General features: G+C 41.1%; 1 protein-coding gene across 12 annotated transcripts in view; it reads left to right on the forward strand.

Moving 5' to 3' along the window:
- Window positions 1–16,045, forward strand: part of BICD1 (BICD cargo adaptor 1) — a 305,305-nt gene that overhangs the window by 16,869 nt on the left and 272,391 nt on the right. The gene's annotated exons all lie outside the window — the stretch shown is intronic.

Below are 16,045 nucleotides of genomic sequence, written 5' to 3' on the forward strand. Positions count from 1 at the left end.
CGCACTCTGCCCTCCTTCACCGTGATCCTGCTGATTCCTTCTCCTAGGATGCTCCTCTCCAGGACCACAGTGCTCACCACAGCTCCAACCGGCTCCTGGTGAAGGGAAAAGCAGCAGTCAGCTTTGCACGTCCCTAATCCCCAACCTCCTCAGACCATTCCAGTGCCTCGTCGTTTCTGCTCCAGCAAAGGTGCCGCCCTCCAGTGCCAAGCTTGGGGTCAGGTTCAGCTCTCCTCTGCTCCCTGCTTAATACCGACCCAGGGAAATGAACGGCTGTCCACCAGCTCAGTGCAGAGAGTCACTTCCTGCCCAGGGCCTGGTATTTCAGCCACTGCCCCAGACACCTGGCTTCTTCCTCTGTCCATTCTTCCTCCCCCACTGCGGCCCCCTCCCCTCAGCTCACAAGGATCATTCATGATGGACAGAGAGTGCCGACTCATGGCTGCGCCCCTAGGTTGCAATGCGCCCTAGGCGGCTGCCTAGTTTGCCTAGTGGAAGCACCGGCTCTGCTGGAGTGCATGTAGAAAGGAGGGGGCTCTAAAAAGGGCACAGGAAATCAATAGCACTAAGATTCAATGAAGAATAAAAAAGGTGAAACCAATTATTTTTTGCCCAAATACAGAAATTGTTCATGCTACACTTGTCTTCAGCAAACGAAATGTCTTTCAGTTAAGGTTTACATCTACTTTAACCACTTCTGGACTGGAAGGTTTTCCCCCCTTAATGATCAGGCCATTTTTTTGCAATACGGCATTGCGTTCTTTTAACTGATAATTGCGCGGTCGGGCGACGCTGTACCCAAATAAAATTGATGTCCTTTTCTTCCCACAAATAGAGCTTTATTTTAGTGGTATTTGATCACCTCTGCTATTTTTATTTTTTGCACTATAAACAAAAAAATTGTGACAATTCTGAAAAAAAAAACCAATCAGTGCTAAAAATATGCGCTGTTACTGTACTAATGACACTGGCAGGGAAAGGGTTAACACCAGGGGCGATTAAAGGGTTACATGTGTCCCTAGGGGGTGCTTTCTAACTATGAGGGGGATGGGCTTGCTGAATGAAGACCTGTGATATTATTTTCCTTGGTCATTATATTAGACTTCTAATCCTTCACTGTGTGAAGATTGTTCATACTAATTATTGTCTTGGCTAACTCCTTGTTGATTTTATATGCATCCTCAGTAAAACGTTTTGACACAAGAAAAACAACCGAAGACGCCAATGGTTAAATCTGAATCTAGCCTCAGAAAACTGCTAGTAAAAGGGTAACTTAAAGCATAATTCCACTTTTGTTGAGAAAAAAAACATTCCCCTATGGGTGATCTATGTACATTGCAGGGATTTTAACAAACTTTGTTGCAGATTCCTACTTTTTGCTATTCTGAAGGAATCTTTGTTTGTTCCTCTGTGCCTCTGTAATGAGTGGGTTAAACAAGAGTGGTTTCATATATATCTGTCAGTTGTGGCAGCTGCAGGGCTCTAATGAGGACATTTGCTGGGCCTGCATCCCTTTAGACGGGTTCCTATTGGGAGTATCTCACCAAAAATGATATTTTTGTTGCAGGGGATGCCTGAAATCTGACTTGTATCTTGGGCAGACTTCTGGGAAAATTGGTGAGCCAATTACACAAGCAGAAAATGATGTTTCTGGGGTGTGGTCAGTACATATTTTGTGTACAGAACCGCTCCAGGTAGCCATATTGCATTGCGTTTTCAGAAAATTACAACAGCTGCAGATTGAAAAGGAAAGGTAATTTTTAATAACATTCAATTACAATATGATTTATGTTTAAATTGTATACGCTATATTGTTTTTTCTTTATTTGCTGATTTTTTCCCCCACTAAAGTGGAGTTACCCTTTAACAGTTTTCCTGTGTAAGTACAATGGGGAAACAAATGATAGACAGTGAAAATATCAGAGTTACCTAATCCTTACCTTGAACACCAGGATTGCAAAAATAATTTTCAAAGCTTTATTTGTTTCCTGTTTAACAATGAACCAGGCTGTCTGACTACTTTGTCATTTGTTAGCCTCATTGCTTTATAGAGAGGAGCAAGGCTGTCTGTTAACCATAGTAAAACGTGGATAATGTTTTGGGTTTAAAATTAGATTTAGATGACTAGGACTCTGGAGTAAATTTAAACTGCTTCGTTCACAAGGACATGCTATTATTAGTTGACTATGGTCACACGGGAGGCTGCCATGGTGTAGATGTGTATATGTGTTCTATGTAAGGTATAGGAGAGGAAGGTGATTGACAGGAGCAGCATGTGTACTTGGCATTTAGGTAATTCACAGAATTTTCATTTGTGCATGGTAAGAGAAAATTCTTTTGACGTCTATGACTCTCAAAATAGAGGGCTATGAAACTATAACCCTAAAGGGAAAAAATATATGTCAACTGAAGCTTTAAATAGAGACTCAAGACAGTGGCGGACATCAGCTCCAAGGATATCTCACGTCTGGAGAAAGCTTCCTCTTGGAGATCTTCTGATGTTTTTTTTCTATAGCTTTGCCATTTCTTCTGATGTCAGCATTTTTGCATAGAATTAGATTACTTACACAGGATTCATTTTAGAATTGGTTGTTCTCAGACTTAGTTGTCAGGTTTAGGGCCTGGGGTGCCATCTGTGGGTCAGTAAAGGGTTTGTAAATGACCATCCTCCTTTATAGTTATTTTGTAAAGGACCCTTTCTGCTTTTCAGGATACAATAATTACAGCATGGCCAAAAGTATGTGGACAACCCCCAAAATATTGATTTCAGGTGTTCCCAGTAAAAGGTTAATGCTTCAGCATTCAAAGACATTTAAGACAAATGTGCACTTCCAACTTTGTGGTAACATTTTAAAGCCCCGTACACACGCAACGATTATTGGCCGACCGGTCGTCCGTCTTTTGTCCAGAGTTGTGTTTTGTTGGTTGGAATGTGCTCTAGACTGCACACGAATTTTCTCGCCCAACAAAATTCTATTTCAGAAGTGATGTCATGTGTTGGGTTGCTTTTTTTGTGTTCTTTCTTCACTGAGCATGCCCAGACTTGCTCATCAGATTTTTCCCTGTCGAAAACTGTACTGACTGCACGAAAATCGGCCGTTGTGTTGATGGCCAACAAAAATTTTATAGTCTGCACACCAGATTTTTTTCGGCCGAAAAGTCGGTTGTCGGAAGCATCATACTAACAAGCAGAAAATCGGCAGATCGGTCGTCGGACGAAAATTCCCTGCCGATTTTCGACGCGTGTGTACGGGGCTTTAGGAAAGCTTTTTTCGGTTCCACCATGACTGTTCCCCTCTGCCCAATACAAGCCTAATAAAGACACGGTTTGATCATTTTGGAGTGAAGGAAGTTGAGCTGCCTAACCTCAACTATGCTGGACACCTTGGTTTACTGCTGAAATTTTAAATTTGGGTTTAAATTTGTTGGTAAGTAACCAGAGTTGGGTTAAGCTACAAAAGTGAACATTTCCTTCTGACTTCATTATTGGACATTTTACATCTTTTGGACAATAGGCAGGAATGTTATCAGTTTCTATAGACAACCTAAGAAGGAGCGCAGTATTTCCATTTCAGAGTTTTTTTTTCTCTCACTTCTGAGTTTACTCTGATCTGTCTATCCTTAAAGGTATTGCTGAGTTCTGCCATAAGTCCCTTTCTGCACACTAGGGCCAGATTGGTCAATTCATCTACAAGAATGTATTTGGAGTATGAGATTATATCAGAGATCCTGCAGTAAACCATGCAAACATAGGAGGGACAGACAAACTCCATGCAGACACAATCTTGGTGGCAGGTTGAAGTTTTATCTAAAAAAATAAAAAAGGAACGACTAAAAAAACTTCAAAATGCATGGCCATAATTCAGTTTTTAAGCCTATTTTGGTTTGAAATGTTTTCTTTCACGTTCACCCGCGCTTTTATCTGCATTATGACAGTAAGTTCCTCAGCATCCCAAGGACTGCATTCTCTTCTATTTTAGGATCCTCAGAGAAACACTTAATGACCACAACATGAAAAATGTATGAATATTATATTACTGTTTTTTTTTATTCTTTACTACAATCACAACATAAAAATGTCCAATAATATGTCAGTTCCTGTCTCCGTTTTTGAATAGTAATAGTTGAGATTTAGAATTTAGTACGCACTCTTATTTATGTGTTTATTTATTTGTAACTACATTTGAAAATAGGTCTGACCTCCATATTTTAAAATTAATTTTGCTTCCCTAAATCTCTTCACATTTCCCTTAATTCTTTTAAAATGTTCAGCCCAGTACAAGCTTTATGAGGAATCCAAAAGGACAAAAAATCTCTATCTAGTTGGTCACGAAATAAAGCTGAACACATACAGTATATTACATTTATTAAAACAATGTATCAAATAAAAGAGTTATATACAGTCAGTAGGGCAGATTTATACATAGACATACAGTGCGTACGGAAAGTATTCACAGTGCTTTACTTTTCCCAATTTTTTTTTGTTATAGCCTTATTCCAAAATTGATTAAATTCATTATTTTCCTCAAAATTCTACAATCAATTCCCCATAATGACAATGTGAAAGATGTTTGTTTGAAATCTTTGAAAATGTATTACAAAAAAAAAATGAAAAAAAATCCCATGTACATAAGTATTCACAGCATTTGTTCAATACTTTGTTGAAGCAACTTTGGCACCAATTACAGCCTGAAGTTTTTTTTGAGTATGATGCTACAAGCTTGTCACACCTATTTTTGGGCAGTTTCTCCCATTCTTCTTTGCAGGACCTCTCAAGCTTCATAAAGTTGGATAGGGAGCGTCGGTGAACAGCCATTTTCAGATCTCTCTGGAGATGTTCAATCGGGTTCAAGGCTCTGGCTGGGTCACTCAAGGACATTCACAGAGTTGTCCAGTAGCCACTCCTTTGTTATCTTGGCTGTGTGCTTGGGGTCGTTGTCCTGTAGAAAGATTAACTTTCCCCAGTCTGAGGTCCAGAGCATTCTGGAGCAGGTTTTCATCAAGGATGTCTCTGTACATTGCTGCATTCATCTTTCCCTCGATCCTGACTAGTCTCCCATTTCCTGCCACTGAAAAACTTCCACTCAGCATGATGCTGCCACCACCATGCTTTACTCTATGGATGGTATTGGCTGGGTGATGAGCAGTGCCTGGTTTCTCCCAGACATGACACTTGCCATTGAGGCCAAAGAGTTCAATCTTTGTTTCATCAGACCAGAGAATTTTATTTCTCATGGTCTGAAAGTCCTTCAGGTGCCTTTTGGCAAACCCAGATGGGCTGTCATGTACTTTTTACTGAGGAGTGGCTTCCGTCTGGCCACTCTACTATACAGGCCTGATTGGTGGAGTGCTGCAGTGATGGTTGTTCTTCTGGAGGCTTCTCCTCTCTCCACAGAGAAGCACTGGAGCTTTTCAGGTTCACCTCCCTGACTAAGGCCCTTCTCCCCCGACCGCTCAGTTTGGTCTCTAGGAAGAGTCCTGTGGTTGCCAAACTTCTTCCATTTATGGATGATGCTTACTGGGACCTTCAATGCTGCAGAAATTGTTCTATACCCTTCCCCAGATCTGCTCCTTGATACAATCCTGTCTCAGAAGTCTTCAGACAATTCCTTGGGCTTCATGGCTTGGTTTGTGCTCAGACATGCGTTGTTAACTGTGGGACCAGGCCTGTGCCTTTCCTAATCATGTCCAATCAAGTGAATTTACCACAGGTGGATTCCAATCAAGTTGTAGAAACATCTCAAGGATGATCAGTGAAAATATGAAGCACCTGAGCTCAATTTTGAGTGTCATGGCAAAGGCTGTGAAAATTTATGTACATGTGATTTTTTTTGGTTTTTTATTTTTAATAAATTTGCAAAGATTTCAGACAAACTTCTTTCACGTTGTCATTATGGGGTATTGTTTGTAGAATTTTGAGGAAAAGAATACATTTAATCCATTTTGGAATAAGGCTGTAACATAACAAAATGTGGAAAAAGTGAAGTGCTGTGAATACTTTCCGGATGCACTGTACACTCACCAGCCACTTTATTAGCTACACCTTCCTAGTACCGGGTTGGACCCTCTTTTGTTTTCAGAACTGCTCTAATTCTTCATGGCATATATTCAACAAGGTATTGGAAACAATCCTCAGAGATTTTGATCCATAGTGACAATTACTGTATAGCATCATGCAGTTGCTGCAGATTTGTCGGCTGCACATCCATGATGCGCATCTTCCATTCCAACACATCCTAAAGGTGCTCTATTGGGTTTAGATCTGGTGACTGTGTAGGCCATTGGAATACAGTGACCTCATTGTCATTTTCAAGAAACCAGTGGTGAGATGATTTGAGCTTTGTGACATGGCGCATTATCCTGCTGGAAGTAGCCATCAGAAGATTGGTACACTGTAGTCATAAAGGGATGGACATGGTGAGCAACAATACTCAGGTAGGCTGTGGCGTTTAAATGATGCTCAATTGGTACTAAGGGGTCCAAAGTGTGCCAAGAAAATATCCCCCACACCATTACACCACCACCAGCCTGAACTATTGATACAAGGCAGGATGGATCCATACTTTCATGTTGTTTACAACAAATTCTGACCCTACCATCTAAATGTTGCAGCTGAAATCAAGACTCATCAGACCAGGCAAAGTTTTTCCAATCTTGTATTGTCCAATGTGTGAATTGTAGCCTCAGTTTCCTGTTCTTAGTTGACAGGAGTGGCACCCGGTGTGGTCTGCTGCTGCCATTGCCTATCTGCTTCAAGGTCCAGGGATGTGTTGTGCGTTCAGAGATGCTATTCTGCATACCATGGTTGTAACGAGTGGTTACTTGAGTTACTATTGCCTTTCTGTCATCTCAAACCCAGTCTGCCCATTCTCCTCTGACATCAACAAGGCATTTTCCTCCACACAACTGCCGCTCTCTGGTTTTTCTGACCATTCTCTGTAAACCCTAGAGATGGTTGTGCATGAAAATCCCACTAGATCAGCAGTTTTTGACATACTTAGACCAGCCCGTCTGGCACCAACAACCATGCCACGTTCAAAGTCACCTACAGTAAATGCCCTTTCTTCTCCATTCTGATGCTTAGTTTGAACTTCAGCAAGTCATCTTTTTTTCAACCGATGAATCGTACTTCACAAGAAGGGAACTTTTAACACAATCAGTAGGCAAAGAACACACCACATTTATGGTCCTTTCACACTGGCGCTCCGATCAGATCCACCTGTCAGTTTTTTTAGGCAGATCTGATCGGATGCCCCATGCATCTCTATGGGGCTGTGGATGTCCGCGGAGACATGTCAGAGCGGAGAGGGAGATGTCACCTTCCTGCTCAGTGGGGATCTGTGTTTACAATTCCCTGCTGAGCAGCACGGATCTGTCTACGAAGGCGGACCATGTGAAACAAGCATTATGCAGAACGCAAATTAAATTATTAAAATATATGTAAAATCAGTCTATGAGACTTCATGTGACCTGTAAATCTCTGTTACTCTTTTGTAAAAGTAAATAGAAAATAAAGGGTTTATTTAAAAAAAAAAAAACATATTTAAACTCAATCACTAAGGATGGGCGAAAGGTTCAGCCCGAGCGCACCCAAATTTGCAGGGTGTTCACCCCGACGAACACCCTGCAGTGCTGCACAGTGCATTCTGCGCCCTGATTGGGCAAAGCTTTGCCCAATCAGAGCACAGTGTAAGCTGGTTGTTAAGGAGCGGGGCCGGGAAGCTGGCTGCAGCACCTTTAACAACCGATGAACCATCAACTGTCAATGGGTTTCCCCGCTGACAGCTGAATAAAAAAAAAAAAAAAAGTACTGGTAAAAAAAAATAGACAAAAAATTACTTCAGGCCTGCTATAGATTTTAAGGGGAACCCCACACCAATTTTTTTTTTAAATGGTGTGGGGCCCTCCCCAAAGCCATTCCAGACCCTTATCCTTACCCTTATGCAGCCGGGCAGGTCAGGAAAGAAAAGGGGACGAGCAAGCATCCCCCTCTCCTGAACCATACCAAGAAACATGCTCTCAACATGGAGGGGGGGGGGGGTGGGTGTCATTTGGGGCAGGGGTTGCTTGGCCTTTTTGCTTTAGCATGTTTTATGCATGCTACAGATGCGCCACATTAAGGGGACCCCCCAGGCACTATATTTAAAGGAATTTTTCATTTTAATTGTTGCATTGTAGGCATAATTTAAATCACTGCTCCTGAAAAAAACCATTGTTTTAAAAAAATGTTTGTTATTGATACATGTCCCCCAGGACCGTACCCAGACCCTGATACCCCTTTTGTGGCCAATTACTTGCATATAAACCTTCAAAATGGGCACTTTTGATTTTTCCTGTTCGGCTCCCATGGACTTCAATGGGGAATGGGTTTTGTCATTCGGGTTAGAACATTTCCTCTGTTCGGGAGTTCTGCTGCGAACCGAACATGGGGAGTGTTTGGTCCATCCTTATCAATCACTAAATGCTCATATAAGCTTTTATGTGTTAAAATCATTTTCAATATTTTGAAATTACAGCTTTCTTTAAAATAACATGATCCCACCATGGAGTTCTTTGTTCAATTTCTTGTTATAGGGCAGTGATGGCAAACCTTGGCACCCCAGATGTAGTTCCAAAACATTTGTGGTGCCAAGGTTCGCCATTACTGTTAGAGTGACAACATTCTGCACCTCTCCTGTCACACACGCTCCCAATAAAGAATATTATTGGGCATGCTCACATGCATTGTACTCTTGTCACCATCAGGAAACCCATTCTGAGAAATTACGTGCAGCAGTTGCTATTGTGATTGTCTGCAAATAGGCTGCGGAACTTTATTGACAGTGAAATAGTATATTTTTATAGAGGTCTACAGATATATATACCAAAAAGAGGTTCAGAGGGACAAAAAAAAGAAACCAATCTTTCTTAGGAATTTTGATTGAATTTGTCACCATTTTGATTGAAGTCTGTTTCCTGTAGGCCTCTGATCAAAGGTCTGTGCACATCACAGGTCTTCTTGTCTCCAAACATGTTGATCAGTTTTACAACAACCATTAGGCTCCATGTACATGGGACGTTGTAAATGGCCGTTTAGGAGCAGTTGGGCGTTTTTTTCAGAAGCCCCTGAACCCACCTACATGTTATCTTATCTGTCCATGTACACAGGGTCGTTTACAGTCATTTGCAGGCAGTTGAGTTCAGGGACGTTTTTTGGAAAGCAATTATTTGCGTTCGAACGTGTGTTTCCCGGCGTTTTAAACGCAAAAACGCAACAGAACGCGACCGAACGCGATGACCCGTGTTTAGCGTTTTTCCATTTTAAAGGGGAATGATTTTTTTGACCTCTAGGAACGGTTCTAAATGCAAACGCCCCGGTAAACGCCTGCTAAATGCGGTGCTAACGCGACCTAACAGACGTTTTACACGTCCTAAAAATTCCAGCATTCAAAGGGACTTTTAACAACCTCCCGTGTACATGAAGCCTTACTATTCAAGGGGATTTTATTGTATCTCTTTGTTATTTTGTTTAAGGCCTCATGCACACAGGATGTTTTTTTAACTCTCCTAGAAGCCAGCAGCGACAAAATGCTTTTAGAAGCTTTAACAGGCATGAAGCTGTTGGGCATTAATTCATTTCATTGGCCAGAATAAATAATTTATTCTGTCCACTGAAATAAATTAATTCTCAAACACTAGCTTTTAGGCAATTTTTTAGCTTTTAGCAGCGCTTTTTTTGCCCAAACTCTGCTGCTCCTGGACGCACTGGCAGTGTTCTTTTTTTTCCTGCCTCTAAGGGCTCATGTACACAGGACAGTTGAAAACCTCTTGTGAATGCTGGAAACTGACAACTGAAAACCGATGAGGAAAAACGTCTGTTTTACATACAGAGTTTATGCGAGTTTAGCAGAAGTTTCGAGCATTTGAGGTAAGAAGCGTTTTTTAAAGATAACCTCAGGAGACCTTTCCAAATGCCCGCAATGCATTTGGAAAAGGCCTGGATTCTTTCCTAGGTGTACATATAATAAATGGGTACTAATATTTATAGGTAAAGTTGATCCAGGGAATATCCGATTGCCTCTCGGGGGATCAGGAAGGAATTTTTTCCCCAGCTGTAGCAAATTGGATCATGATTTGCTGGGGTTTTTGCTGGGGTATAGGATTGTGTATATGGGATTGTATGGTTGTCTTTTCTTTTTTGTTTTTTTATTGGTTGAGTTGGATATCTTTTTTCAACCTGACTAACTTTGTTACTATGTATGAAAAACAATTAATTTATTAAATATTTCAGCCATTCTGGAAGAGAAGAGAGAGCAGAAGCAGAGAGAGCAGTATGCTTTTAGTTAGTTGTCTTATTTTTTGTGTTTTCACTATGTTTCACATCATGAGCATGTGTGAGGAAACGCTCCTTATATTGCTGTTGCTGAGGATCCAAAGACATAGAAAATCGCATGAGAGGACCAGAGTTCATCGCTACTGGACCATTGAGGGGTTTATTTACTAAAGGCAAATCAACTGTGCACTACTGTGCACTACTAGTGCACTGAAAGTGCACTTGGAAGTGCAGTACTGTAGATCTAAGGGGAAGCTCTGAAATAAGGGGAAGCTCTGCTGATTTCTATCATCCAATCATGTGCAAGCCAAAATGCTGTTTATTATTTTACTTGCATGTCCCCCTCAGATCTACAGCGAATGCACTTCCAAGTGCACTTGTAGTGCACATGTAGTGCAAAGTGGATTTGCCTTTAGTAAATAAACACCATAGGCTATGAGGGGCATTTAGAGGCAGAAAAAAAAATGTCAGATGCCCCTAGAAGCAGAAATAAAAAGAGTCCAGTGTGCATGAGGCCTAAAAGTTTAACCAGACCGGTTATGGTACGGTGGACTAAAAGGTACTTAAAGCCTCCATTAAAGTAAAAAGGCTTTCTTGTGCTTAAGCTGTTTTGGTTGATGGCTCTCTGGTTCCTTTTAGTCCATCTAACCATAACCTGCCTGATTATACTTTATCTCCCCATACTATACATCCCATATACTGCACTGATTATAGGCCAACAAGCAGCGCTAGGACAAGGTATTTTAGTACCCAAACAGAAAAGGTCTAATTGTGCCCTCCAATCAGCTGTAAAGTGCTTCAGAAGCATAGGTTGCAGGTGGTCCTGCCCTTTTTGTGCCCAGTTGCTTCTTCTTCTGCCTACTCTTTGTCTCTGCCCTTCCAAAAAGTTTAAAACAGGGGTATCCAGTTTGAAATAAATGGCTTTATAATATCAGGCAAAATCTGTGCTGTAGGCCAGTGTTTCTGGATTAAAAGTTGGTTTACAGAAAAAAATATACTATTGCATGTCTTCGCCTGGTGCCCTATGAAAAGAAATAAACTGCTTATGCATTGTATTTGTTCTGTCTATAAATATGTAGTGTTCAGATCCAGTATTGTATATAAGTAAATAGCAAGTCTGTTTTGAAATGCTTGCATTTTAAAAAACACGAATAAGCGAAAAGAAAAAAAATATATATAATTCCAATGAAGGTGCACAAGTGCACTTGCAAAGTTTCATGCACTATTAAGCTGCATGGGTACAGTTAATAAAGTGTCCGTTTTACCTATTTTAATTCCAGAAAGAAGAAATGAGAGGGTTGCCTACAAACCAAAAACATCAGTTTAGCATGCTTAAGCCCCGTACACACGTACCGATCGTCGGCCGAACGATCGGCCGTCTTTTGTCCAGGGCTGCCGTGTCTGTTGAAAACTGCAAAAGACTGCACACAAATTTTTTCGGCCAACAACAGCCGACTGCAGAAGTGATGTCATGTGATGGTTAACTTTCCTTGTCTTTTTTCTTTTCTGAGCATGCCCAGTCTTGCAAACCTGCTGTCTGTCGGCCGAAATCTGTACTGACTGGCGAACAATCGGCCGTTCTGGTGTTGGCCAACAAAAATTTTAATGCTTGCACGACAGATTCTGTTCGGCCAAAAATGCGCTGTCGGCTGTCGGAAGCATCATACTAATAAGCCTACAATCGGTCGCCGGCCGAATATTTACGGCCGACAATCGGTACGTGTGTACGGGGCATTACTCTATGAACACCTGAAATTGTGCCTCCAGCTAACGTTGACTTTAGATTACCATTTCTAGGCTGTAAAATGCAAAATCTCACACTCTTTGAGTTGCATATTGCAATTTACGATACCTGCTACAAAGGGATTGCTAAGTGTGTTATGTGCATTTTGGCCTCAATGCTCTAAGGTGTATATTACCATGTAGCTCAGTAAGGAAACAGGAATAGTTCCTATGCTAATATGGGTATCAAGGAACACATCAAAGTTACAAACTGCTGCAGAGTAAACAGTACAGGAATAGTTCAAAAACAAATAAAATGTAATAGCTCATAGGCCCTGTTCACACCTGAGCGTTTTTTTTATCTTGTGAAAAGCTGATCTCTGAAGTCTCAAAACTCCCAACAAGAAAAATCCCATTCATTTCAATTTCCCCTGTTCACATATGAGCGCTTTGTCACCTGAGCCAAAACTCCTGAAGCTCAAAAAAGTACATGAGCTTCTTTTTTGTCAGATTACAAGTGTTTTTGTTAGATGTCAATACCTGCATCCAAACACCTGCTAAAAATGCCTGAAAAAACGCCTGAAAAACACCCGAAAAAAGCCCCCCAAAAATGCCTGAAAAAAGCCCCAAGAAACAATACACTCAGGTGTGAATGGAGCTTTAATTTTACTTGTATTCTGTTCTTAGAAGTTCCTGAGAATTTTAGATATTAATCAACACATTCTATTAAATACTTATTATTCTACCTATTCCTTAAGGCATATTAAATAATGATAAGTAAAAAGGCTTAGAAGCCTGCCTTAGGATGATATAGCTGTTTCTGCTCTTATATTATGTTGGCTAAAAGGCAAATTATCTCAGAATTTATTTTCTAACCTTATACATTCATGTTTATTGTTTTTTTTTTATTTTTTATTACTGGGCAGCCTTACTAAACCTTTTTACCTTAAAATAACCCTTGAAATATTTTTTTAGGTCTCAGGGAACCCCTGCTAAAATCAATTAATTGGAAGTGAGTGGGAAAACACCTCTTACATTGGTGGCCATTGGAAATAATGTGCCCTTATAATGATGGCCACGATGCCACCTTTACAGACACTAAAACAGATCATTGGTGTCCTGCAGATGACTTTGCCAAGTGATGTTGACTGCAGAACTATCCAAGGACCATTAACTGGAAGGTCAATCAGCCTCTGTATCAACCTCTGGAGAAGCCTTATATGAGAATGATAAAAAGACAAGGCGCCTCTAAGTTCAGTAGGCTCTGAGTATTTATTAGGTTAAAAGCATAAAAGCACTCACATTTGGTAAGTATGACATGGGCATAGCAAAGATCTTTCTGGAGTCTTCCTATCCGCTGTGCTGAGTGGTTGCAATGGGGACATCCGGTGATCCGCTTCCTGTAGATGCGTCCTTTCGTCTGTGTCTCAGCCTGGTCGGCATGAGATTTCCTGAAGGCAGGGTCTGGACGCAGCAGCTGGTGTCCAATAGAGCGGGTGGTGGGCGGTTACATGATTCTCTCCTTCGTCAGACGGTCAGTATAAAAAAATGGATCAATCTAATGCAAAAATAAAGTGTCCTGTATGATTACCAATATATTGTTATGTGTGGAGTACATAGAACACTTTTTAAGGACACTCATGTATTGATTTATGGGATATCATTTTATATATTGCATGAATTGGTAAGCGCATAGGACACATGGGATTGATACATTTTTGATACATTTTTTATACATATAAAGATTATTTTGGCACAGTGAATTCATCATAGCGCAGTCACATATTTATTAATTTAGAATTTAATTCAAGAATTGGGGAGAGGGACACCCAAATAATGAGATTTTTCTTTTGTAGTTGTCCATTATATATAGAACTATAGTATGTTTAAAGGGAGTGTGCATTCTGAGTTATTGTTGTTTCTGATATAAGCTTAGAGATTTGGTTGTTTTTACTCCCATAGAATTGAACTGAGAAAGAGGAACAGGAAGCACAGCCTTGCATATGTAATGCGCAAATAATAAGAAAAATATATGGCCTAAAGTCTATATAAGCATGTAGGAAATCCCTTTCCAAAACCATGGACCCTAATATGGAGCTTCCCCATCCCCTTTGCAATTGTAAAAGTCTCCACTTTTTAGGGAAGGCTTTTCACAGGGTTTTGGAGAATATCTGTAGAAATGTATTTCCATTCAGTCAAAAGAACATTTGGGAGGTCATGTACTTGTTGGAAAAGAAGTAAGAAGACATGGCCCACAACTAGCTTTCCAATACATCTCAAAGCTGTATGGTTGAGTTCAGGGCCTTGTGCAGGACACTCGAGTTTCTCTACACCATACTCATCAAACCATGTCTTTATGGTACTCTCTTTGTACACAGAGGCACAGTCACACAAAGGAGAATTCTTGACAGATGCATTCCTTGGATCTTCTAAAAGTCATTTTTATTGGTAAAAAAATGTATCCATAAAAACAGCCAGAATACACACACGGGGGGAGAGAGATGGTTAATGTGTTTCACACTCTCAATTCAGCGTTTCCTCATAAACTGATCTGACCACCTGACCGATACATCTGTTATTTACACACAGGATGATAACTCAAGTGAAATCAGTTGATCATATGGTAAATACTCACTAATCATGGTGTGTAGTTCCAGTTGTTTTTGTGTTTATTAAAAGTCAGTAGCTACAAAAAGTGTAGCTACTGACTTTTAATAAACACACACACTCACCTGTTCCACGATCCAGAGATGCAGCCGGCAGGAGCCTCGTTTCTCTCTCTCTTCTCCCTGCAGGCGCCGGCATCACTAGTGTGGGCATCCGGCTGTGACAGCTTGTGGCTTTTACAGCTGGGTGCACACTGCGCATGCGCGAGCCGCGCTGCGTGTCCTGAGTGGCCGGGCGATCTTCTGGAACCTGTGACGTGTCCCAGAAGATTGCAGGGACGGAGGGAGGGGGAGAGAAGAACTTCCGTTCGAGCCGCCTAGGCAGCCCGAGCGGAAGTGGGAGCAGGTACCTGTAAAAACTAGGTACCTGCTCCCTCCCCAAAAAAATGACATGCCAAATCTAGCTTGTCAGGGGGTCAGAAGGCCTTAAAGAGGTTGTAAACCGAGAAAAATTTTTTTTTTTCTTTACATCCTGAAAGAGAAAGACATAATGAGCTAGTATGCATCGCATACTAGCCCATTATCAAATACTTACCTTAGAACGAGCCCCCGCCGCGCCGCTCGCTTACCTCTATGACGGGCGACATGTCCAGTCGCCCTTCTTCCGGGATCGCGGCATCCGGCCATCTGATTGGCCGGAGCCACAGTGACGTCACTCCTGCGCACGCGCGCGGGAGCCGACGGTCACTGCACGGGGCTCTGAAGGAACGGCACGATCGGCCGTTCCTTCAGAGCGCATGCGCCAGTGACGTCACTGGCTGCATGAAAGGTAAATATCTCCTAAACGGTACATGTTTAGGAGATATTTACAGTACCTATAGGTAAGCCTTATTATAGGCTTACCTATAGGTGGAAGTGTCAGAGGAGGGTTTACTTCCTCTTTAAAGCGGAAGTTCCACTTTGGGTGGAACTCCGCTTTAAAAAAACTCCAAAATGTAACCAAAATATACAAAAACAAAACAAAAACAATCATCAAATCATATTTGAAATTCCATATTCATAAATGTATTCATATAATCATAAATTTGAAAAAGTATCAAAATTCTGGGGACAAACATACAGTATGATGCATTACTGTCATCAAGAACATAAAAATACACCCAATATGTTTATAGGAAACCATCATCCATAAAAATGCCTAAACTGTTATACATTTTTCAGACCATACCAATCTCAGACTCCTCTGCTGTCAGAATACGCTGATCGGCACTGCAGCTGACTGTCTGCAGAAGCTGATTGAATGAAAATTTTCCAACAATCTCATTCGAGAGAAGTTGATCATTAGATTGATTTGTTTTGAGCAGAAACAGCCATAAATTGATTAAAATGTGTCTGGTTCCTGCTG

This window comes from Pelophylax lessonae (assembly GCF_965119305.1).
Source record: "Pelophylax lessonae genome assembly, chromosome: 4".
Taxonomy (NCBI): Eukaryota; Metazoa; Chordata; class Amphibia; order Anura; family Ranidae; genus Pelophylax; species Pelophylax lessonae.